Source organism: Pteropus alecto, unplaced genomic scaffold (assembly GCF_000325575.1).
Source record: "Pteropus alecto unplaced genomic scaffold, ASM32557v1 scaffold10, whole genome shotgun sequence".
Lineage (NCBI taxonomy): Eukaryota > Metazoa > Chordata > Mammalia > Chiroptera > Pteropodidae > Pteropus > Pteropus alecto.
In genome coordinates this window covers 8,186,288-8,195,198 of record NW_006431210.1, presented here as the reverse complement: position 1 = coordinate 8,195,198, position 8,911 = coordinate 8,186,288, and the positions used below count along the sequence as shown (strand labels likewise).

The 8,911-nt window shown below is 33.0% G+C and overlaps 1 pseudogene; it reads left to right on the top strand.

Annotated features, from left to right (window-relative positions):
* Positions 1 to 932: 932 nt before the first annotated feature.
* On the top strand, positions 933 to 1,051 carry LOC112470289 (annotated as a pseudogene).
* Positions 1,052 to 8,911: the final 7,860 nt, after the last annotated feature.

The window sequence follows — 8,911 nt, the reverse complement described above, 5'->3', positions numbered from 1 at the left end:
CTCAAAAATAAGAAAATGGGAGCTCTGACTTTAAAATGCGCAAAAGATGTGAACAGAAAGAAACCAATCTCCATAAAGTACACACCATCCACTTCCAACGATGAAGATATTCTTGAAAGGGTAAAACTATGGCAACAGTAAAAAGATGTGTCATTGCCAGGGATTTGAGCGGAGAGAGGGAGGAATAAGTGGAGCACAGGGGATTTTTATGGCAGCGAAAGTATTCTGTATGATACTATAATTGTGGATACATGTCATTATTTGTACAAAACCCATAGAATGTCCAACACCAAGAGTGGACCCCAGTGCAAGCTATGGACTTTGGTTGATAATGATGCATCGGTGCTGATTCAATTGTAACAAATGTATCACTCTGCTATGGGCTGATGATGCTGGGGGAGGCTGTGTGCATTAGAGATGAGGGGGTTTATGGGACATCTCTATACTTTCCACTCAATTTTGCTGTAAATCTAAAACTGCTGCATTAAAAAAATCTGTATTTTTTAAAAAGTTAGCTTCTCATTCTTCCAATCCCCAATACCTTTAGAAACATAAACAAAGTACCAAAATTTTCTGGAATCATCTTCCAACTAAATATGCAAGTATGAAACACACATACGTACACACACAGCTTATCTACACAAAAGGGATCAATCAGTGCAACTGATCTTTACCTTGCTTTTGTCATTTATTAATAAATTTTCAAAATCTATTAATAGTAAATATCAACATAACACAATTTTTAAAGCTGTATACAATTTTATTCTTTAAATATATTTTATTTGACCAATACTCCATAGGTAATATTTATGTTGTTTTATAACTGTTAAAAACCATATTCCATATTATTGTGTAGTTTTGCAAGAATGTCCTTAGGGCAATCTTCTGGTAATGGAATTGTTGGGTGTGTGCATTTAAAATTGTCTCACATAGTCTATAGCCATGCCACCTTGAACAAGCCCAATCTCGTCTGGTCTTGGAAGCTAAGCAGCGTTGTGCTTGGTTAGTAGTTGGATGGGAGATCACCTAGGAAGACCGGGTGCTGTAGGCCTTAAAAAATAAAGGATTGTAAGCTGACAAGTTCCTTGCGATCTGTGAGGTCAACCAAGGGTTGCCTCTCCTAAAATTTTAAAAATAAATAAATAAATAAAAATAAAATTGTCTCAGTTATTATCAAATCACTCCTCAAGGTGGAATAATTTGGATTTCAATCAAATGATAGTGGCCATATTCCACGACCTTTGTTAGAATTAGCATTAACAATTATATTCACTTTTTTCAAATAGATAGGTGTAAACACTAATTTTATTTGTATTTGTTTTGTATAACTGAGGTTGAGCACTTTTATGTAGTAGTTTGTCTTATTTTCTGTAAAATAATTACTAAATTTATAAGTGGAATATTTATTAATCATTTTTACAAGACAATTGTACATATTGCACATATTTTGTGCAGTTTATTTTGATTTTTCATTATATCACATTTTTGTCATGGTCTAGTTTGTAATTTTTTACTAGTCACTATCAATATTTCCTTTACAAATTCAATGACATTTTTGCCATCCACGTTTTCTTATAATACTTCTAAGGTTTTAATTTTTACATTTATACAATTAATAGATCTCAAATTCATGTTGAGATTGAAGTAGCCATCCAGATTTATTTTTTTCCACAAAGTCAATTCAATTTTCTCAACACCATCTTTTAACAAATCCATTTTTCCCACTAAATAAAATGCCAACTTTTATCATATATAACATATTCATGTATATATCTGGATGAATATTCTCTAAATTCTGGATTTTATTTCACTGAATCTATTTTTTCCTTATTTTTTAGAATCATGATAGCAATTTTGTACATGTATTTCTCAAAAAAAAATCATTTCGTAAAGTTTTCTTTAAAATATCTCTTTGGTATTCTAATTTGGATGGCATAGGCTTCGTAGATTAATTTTAGAAGATAACATCTTTATGTCTAAAGATGTCATATTGAGACCTTCTAAGTTATGACTATTTTTCTGTCTTCTTTTATAACCCTCAGAAGAGTTCTAAAGTTTCCTTCACATAAACCTTGAATATTTCTTGTTCCTAGTTTTGTTTTCTTTTTCATGTTTTTCTCAGTATTGTAAATGGGATATTTTCTTCACTAAATTTTGTTTGTATTTGGTATATAAGAAAATTAATGAGTTTGATATAAATTTTGCAACCAGGGAATTTTCTGAATTCTCTTTTTTTATTTCTAATAGTTTTTCAGACAATTTTTATGAGTTCTAATAGTATACAATTATATCATCTGCAAATAAAAATAACTTAATATCCTCTATTCTCACTTTCACAGTTTTTTTCTCCCATATAACCACACTAACACATTCAGAGCTATTATAATGATAATTGACCTCCTTGAAAACCTCTTGACCTTAATCGACTTTTTACTTGGAGCATATGGGCAAGATTTTTCAGACTTGTCCCACCCACCTACTTTTCCCTCTGCGGTGCTTATGGGTAGAAATATTATTAGAAACATTGTCAAGCTTTGGGTATTTTTACACTCTTTTTTCTTTTCGTCTCTAACTTACACTTTTTAAAGCTTGTTGTGTGAAGCTGTGCTATTTTATGTGTTTGATGGTGGCTGATGCAGCAATAGGATATCTATTTTTGTTCATATCTTTTAGGCTACATAGAGGGAGGTTGTGACCCAACTTCTCTCTCTCACCCCGTGGCAGAAATGCCATCCTGTTACTGACTGTGTGCCTATCAGGTGCCAGACACTTCACTGGGGGATTTTCATTCAGTGGCACATTTAACTCTCACAACAGCCTAAGAGATCATTGTTATCACCCCTAACCTACTGGTGATGCCTGGAAAACAACTTAATGTAGTTAATTAGTAGCAGAGACAGGACTTAAAGCCACATTTCTGGGTCTCCAAGGCCTACATTCTTTCGGCTGCATTTCCTTGAACTTCAAAAAGGCTGAAACAAGCAGCATACAAAATTCTGGGTGAATGCAGAAGAAGGAAAGATCGATTCTACCTAGAGAGGGTCAAGAAGCAATGCTTCTGCTCCTAAGGATTGGCACCGAAAGAAATGAACAAAAAATTGATCTCCCACCATGATTCAGGAAATACCTTCCACATCCCACAGGGGAAGTAAGCACATCACAACCTCTCAATTGCCCTTGATTGATTTCCCTTGGGGGCCGAGGCAGTTCCTCATGGCGTAGCTTGGTCAATTATTTTCAAGTCCAAGCTTACTTGCCTTAAGAGTGGACACATGCTCAATGAGGTTCTTTAGGGAGGAAAAAAACTTGTTTTTACCTGAGGAAACTTATTTCAAGTTTTGAACTCATTTCTTCTTTCAAGCAGTTTCTATTGTAAACCCAATTCCGTGGTGGGATTTATTGAAGCACAGAACAGAAAAGACATTTGCTCAGAAGTAACTCAGGGATATGATATGGATTAGAACCTGGGAAAAATAATAAATTATAAAGCTACTGAGTCCTGAAAACATGGAGACATACTTGAATGTAGACTGAAATTTAAAATGGTGAGCTATTGTTAAATGAATGTGAATATATTGAGAATTATATCTGAATTACTTCCCATTTCAGAAGTTTTATTTAGCTTCTAATTTCTCTCTTAACTCTTTTTAAACTGTTAAAGGAAACATTAGCATCTTCTTCACTCACTTTCACAGATGAATAAATTTTAAAAAATAGTTGAATTTCCAGGAGTCATTCAGGAGTAATTAACACTGTATATTTAGAATGGATAATTGCTCATCAAAGGGTCCTTTAATTCCTAGATTGAGGGTTGCATCTTGTCATGTCTTATTAATAGTATACTATGAATCTCGGGTTCATCACGGACATTTTTATTGTTCTCTCTGTATCATCCAACCCTCTGGAACTTCCACTCACTTAAGTTGTTTTCACATGAGGTCAAATCAAAAGCCATAGGGCAAAGGTAAACAGTGGGAAAATCTCACCACAATACTCACAAAAGGTAACATAATCAATTGTTTATTTACTGGCAAGAAAATTTTGTGGTTATTTATTGATCACTTTATCAGCACTGGCATAGGTACAGTCTTGTCCAGAATACTTGAAAGTTTGGCATATGTCCTGCCCTCATAGAACATAACTTAATGTGGAGACAAATGTTATTTAGAGAATATATTTAGAGAATGATCGACATGGAATAATAAGGGTATAAACATGTCCTAAATGTTGAAGTGTAATGCAGGGCTAAAATAGGAAAAGACACAAAGAATATCTGCAAAGTTGGGACTTGTCTTCATAACATTAAGTGTTTTATTTTTTCCAGGAAGAGTCAAACTTTGAATCTTCAGTTTATTTATCTCTTACACTTTTACCATGAAGTTGGATTTTCCGAATAATGGGAAAACAAGTCTCATATTTCATTTTCTGTAGCAAAAAAGTTTTTTATGTCAAATGGTTTAGGTACTATCATCACGGGACAGTGATAGAATATCAAAAGGTGGCTGCGGACACAGTGAATGCTCTGCATTTTACTGACCAGCAAAGGATGTGGACACGTACCAGTGTGGAGATCTCATTGTACCTTCCCACTGGAAGTGCAGCTTTCCAGGACTCCCAACATCCTCTCTGAGCTGCCCAACTACCAATGATTCCAGCCCAATAGAATGCAGTTCTGACCACATTGAGAACTACAAATTTTGCATTTTCAAGAGAGATTTATATTCTTCTGGAAAGTGGCTAAGCACCATTCTACTCACCAAGATCTAGTGACTACGAAAAACCAACCCCAGAAAACTGGGTAAGTCAAAGGACTTGTTCATTCATATTCAAGCTCCAAGCCTGCCAACGTTCTGAAATCCTACAGGTACAAAACTAATTTCTTGATTTTTCTTTCAAATTTACTCATTCCCCTCTTCTCATTCCTTTATGTATTTTTAATCATTTTTTGCTAAATACAATTTTTCAATAAGCCTCAAATCATATTATAAAAATATGTGATAAGAATAAAAATATACATAGAAAATTAGAATATTAGTTTGCCTATATTTTTATTTCCTAGAGAAGACGTAAAAAAATTGTAACATTAGAAGTAAACAATAAAGAATCTCTTAGGTGAATCAAACTTGAAGAATCCATGATTGCTTCTCGGCCTTTTCGCTAAGATCAAGTGAAGAATCTATGAAAGTAAGAATGCAAAAAGAATTAGCTTGACAGAGGAGACCGCAGATCAAAGAACACAAAGAAAAAGATAGTTGTAAAAAAGCAGAAACATTTTTAGGGGTTTTCCAACTTAGAGGTAAAAGATATAAAAAGCAAGAAGGAATGTTAAGATTGACAAGTGATTTTTGGTAGAATTAAATTCATACCAGTTAATCTTTCCTACTTTGGTGACAGAAACTTTTGGGCAGAGAAGTGGATGCTTGTGTGAGAGAGGCCAAGAGATGCTAAGATGTGTGGTGACATCCTGAAGGAACAAAGAACATAGTCCTTCCATATGCCAGCCATTGATGAGTCACACTAACAAACTTAATCCATACTATTCCCATGGTCACTGAAAGCAGGCTGCAGTTTATAAATAAAAATAGAATCCCAGAGAGATGAAAAAGAAAGTACTAGACATATGAAGAAAATCAAGAGGATGACATAAGGGAATCAAACATGTAAATATTTATTTAATTAAATATTTTAATACATATTTTATTTATTTAAATAATATTTATTTATTAATGAATGTTTATTTAACAGGCTAATATTCAAGAAATTTCACAGGTCCTAATCCAGATGTTTATTTATTTAAATAATATTTATTTATTAATGAATGTTTATTTAACAGGCTAATAAACAAGAAATTAGATTTACTATAGAAAATATTTATAAGAAAGGCCTTATTAAGCAAGGCATAAACTTCAAAGCCATAGGGGAAAATATTCTTAAGTTTAATTATGTAAAAGTCATTAAATTATTTCTAATGCAAGCACCATAAACAATATTAAAATAAAATTGGAAGAGGGAGAAAATAATTATAACATGTATAACAAACAATTCATATGAAGACTATACAAAGAAATTCTATAACCAAATAAGAAATAAAAAACCTAACCCCCTGACAAAGTACCTAAAAAACTTAAGAAGACAGACACAACCTCACAAATGAACAGAAAAATAAAAATAAAAACAATGAGATAATATTTTTCACTCACTAGATAGGTAATAGGGACTAGCTCCTGATATTCCTGATATTTAAGGATATCTCCGTCAAAATATCTTGTAAATACAAACTAAAATAAAGAGATGTCAAGGACCTCAAATAACAAGGAATACATTCATTGCAAAAATAATTTGAAAAAGTTAGTTAACAAATGGATGATTATGGCCTTCAACAATTCATTCTTGAAGAAGATATGACAATTATAAACATATCTATACACCAAACAACTGAGTCCTAAAATATACAAAGCAAACTAACAATTAAAGTGAATTTAGAAATAAACATTTCTAAAATAACATTTGAAGACCTCAATAACCTCACTTTCAATAATGGATAAATGTTCTAGACAGAAAATCAATAAGGAAATATAGGAATTGACACTATTTTATAAACCACTAAACCTAACAGGCATATATAGAATACTCTCCTCAGCAATAGCAGAATATGTATTCTCAAGTGCACGTGGAACATTATCCAGAATAGAGCATGTATTAGGTCACAAAATGAGTCTCAATATATTTTAAAAGACTGAAATTATGCCAAGTATCTTTCTTCACTACAATGAATAAAACTGAAAATCATTAACAGGGGGAAAACTAGAAAATTCTCAAATATGTGGAAATTACATGATACTATAAAACAGACAATGGGTCAAAGAAGAAATTCAAAGAAAATTAGAAAATAGTTTGAAATGAATGAAAATGAAACAGAGCATAGCAATATTTATGATATACAGCAAAGGCAATGCTCAGAAGGAAATTCACAGCTATAAATACCTACATTATATAAGATCTTAAATCAATAGCCTGACTTTACAACTCAAGAAACTAGAAAAAAAAAAGAGCAAACTAAACTCAAAGCTAGGACAAGTAGGAAATAATTGAAATGGGAAATAGAAAAACAATTAAGATAACTAACAAAACCAAAAGTTGATACTTTGGGGAAAAAAAATCAACAATCTGACAAATGCAAACCAATCACAATAAGATACCACTTTACATCAACTAGAATGACTATAATTTCAAAAATGAAAATTAAATGTTGGTGAAGATATGAAGAAATTGGAACTCTGTCCTTTGCTGGTGTGAATGCAAAATGATGTAGCTACTATAGAAAACAGTTTGTCAGTTCCACAGAAAGTTAAACATAGAATTATCATATAACCCAGCAATTATACTCCTATGTACATATCCAAAGAATTGAAATCAGGGATTCAAATAGTACATAAATATTCATTGCAGCACTATTTACAATACCCCCAAAGTGAAATAACCCAAATGTCCACCAACAGATGAATAGATAAATAAAATATGGTATATACATGAATGACATATTGTTTGGCCACAAAAACGAATGAAGTTCTGATACATGCTACGACATTGAGGAATTCTGAAAATATCATGCTAAGTGAAATAAGCCAGACACAGAAAAACAAATGTTATATGATTCTCTTATATGAAATATCTAGAATGGGTAAATTCATACAGAGGGAAAGTAGATTAGTAGTTACCTGGGGCTGGAGTGAGGTCAGAATGGGAGTATTGATTAATGATTATAGAGTTTCTACTGGGATACTGAAAAAATTTTGGAAACAGATAATGGTGATAGTTGTACAACATTTTAAGAGTACTTAATACTACTAAGCTGTATGCTTAAAAATTGTTAATATGGAAAATTCTGTTGTATTTTAGTGCAATAAAAAATTGAGGGAAAAAACAGTACTTTGATAAGGTAAGGAAATTAATACTCCTACATAAAAATAGAAATTGATACTTCTTGAAGAACAATCTGACAGTATCAAAATTTAAAATATTTGTAGATAGACAAAATGTATTTTTTAAATTGATTTGTAAGACCTGAAACTTACCAAAGTACTTCCACTGGAAGAAAACAGCCTTGAGTGGGAAGGTCCAGTGGTTCACCACAACCTCTACTCTTCTGAATTTATACCAAACGGCTAGAACTTTAGAGCTCAAGTTACAGAAATTACAGCTCAGGTTTTACCTTTCAGTGGTTTGTAGTCTATTGGCAACCCCAGATGTAAAATTTGCCTGGGAAACTGAGATGAAGCAAGGATTCGTTCTTCTTTGGTAAGGAGATGATTTGATTAGAACTTTAAAGATTAGCAGGAATTTGCCACACTATGAAAGTCAGGAATGAGGGACCTGATGAAGAGGACAGCGTGCTAAGGAATGAAGAAGGGCAACATGCTGAGCAAAGTGTGATTCAGTGTGTGAGGCTCTCCTAGGAGAGTGCAAGGAGTGGCAGGGATTGGTTCTAGCTTCCCTAACAGAACAGAACATGGGATCCCCCCATCGCAGGTAGAAGAAGTGTCTGAGTAGGCTCCCACACCTCACTCTAACTTGCTTGTTTTGTAAATGGCATAGTTCATGCCTAAGACTCCATTTAATACACGATTTTAGCAGAACACTCTCATGTCTCAATGAAGTCTGAAACCTTGTTATCGCATTGTCCTGATTACCATTTATTCACTACCTTCTGCCAAAGAATGGGAACGTCATTTGCTTTGTGTTTGTCTCTTAATGTTAGACACCCCAACACTGAATTATCAGCTTTGAATTGAGATGATCTTTTATAGCACTTTTTGCATGGTCACTTCATACCAGAGAAGTAATTTTTTTTTCTCCAGAGACTTGTTTTGGGCATAAAATTGGGTTCTCACATACTGTTGATTCTTATTGA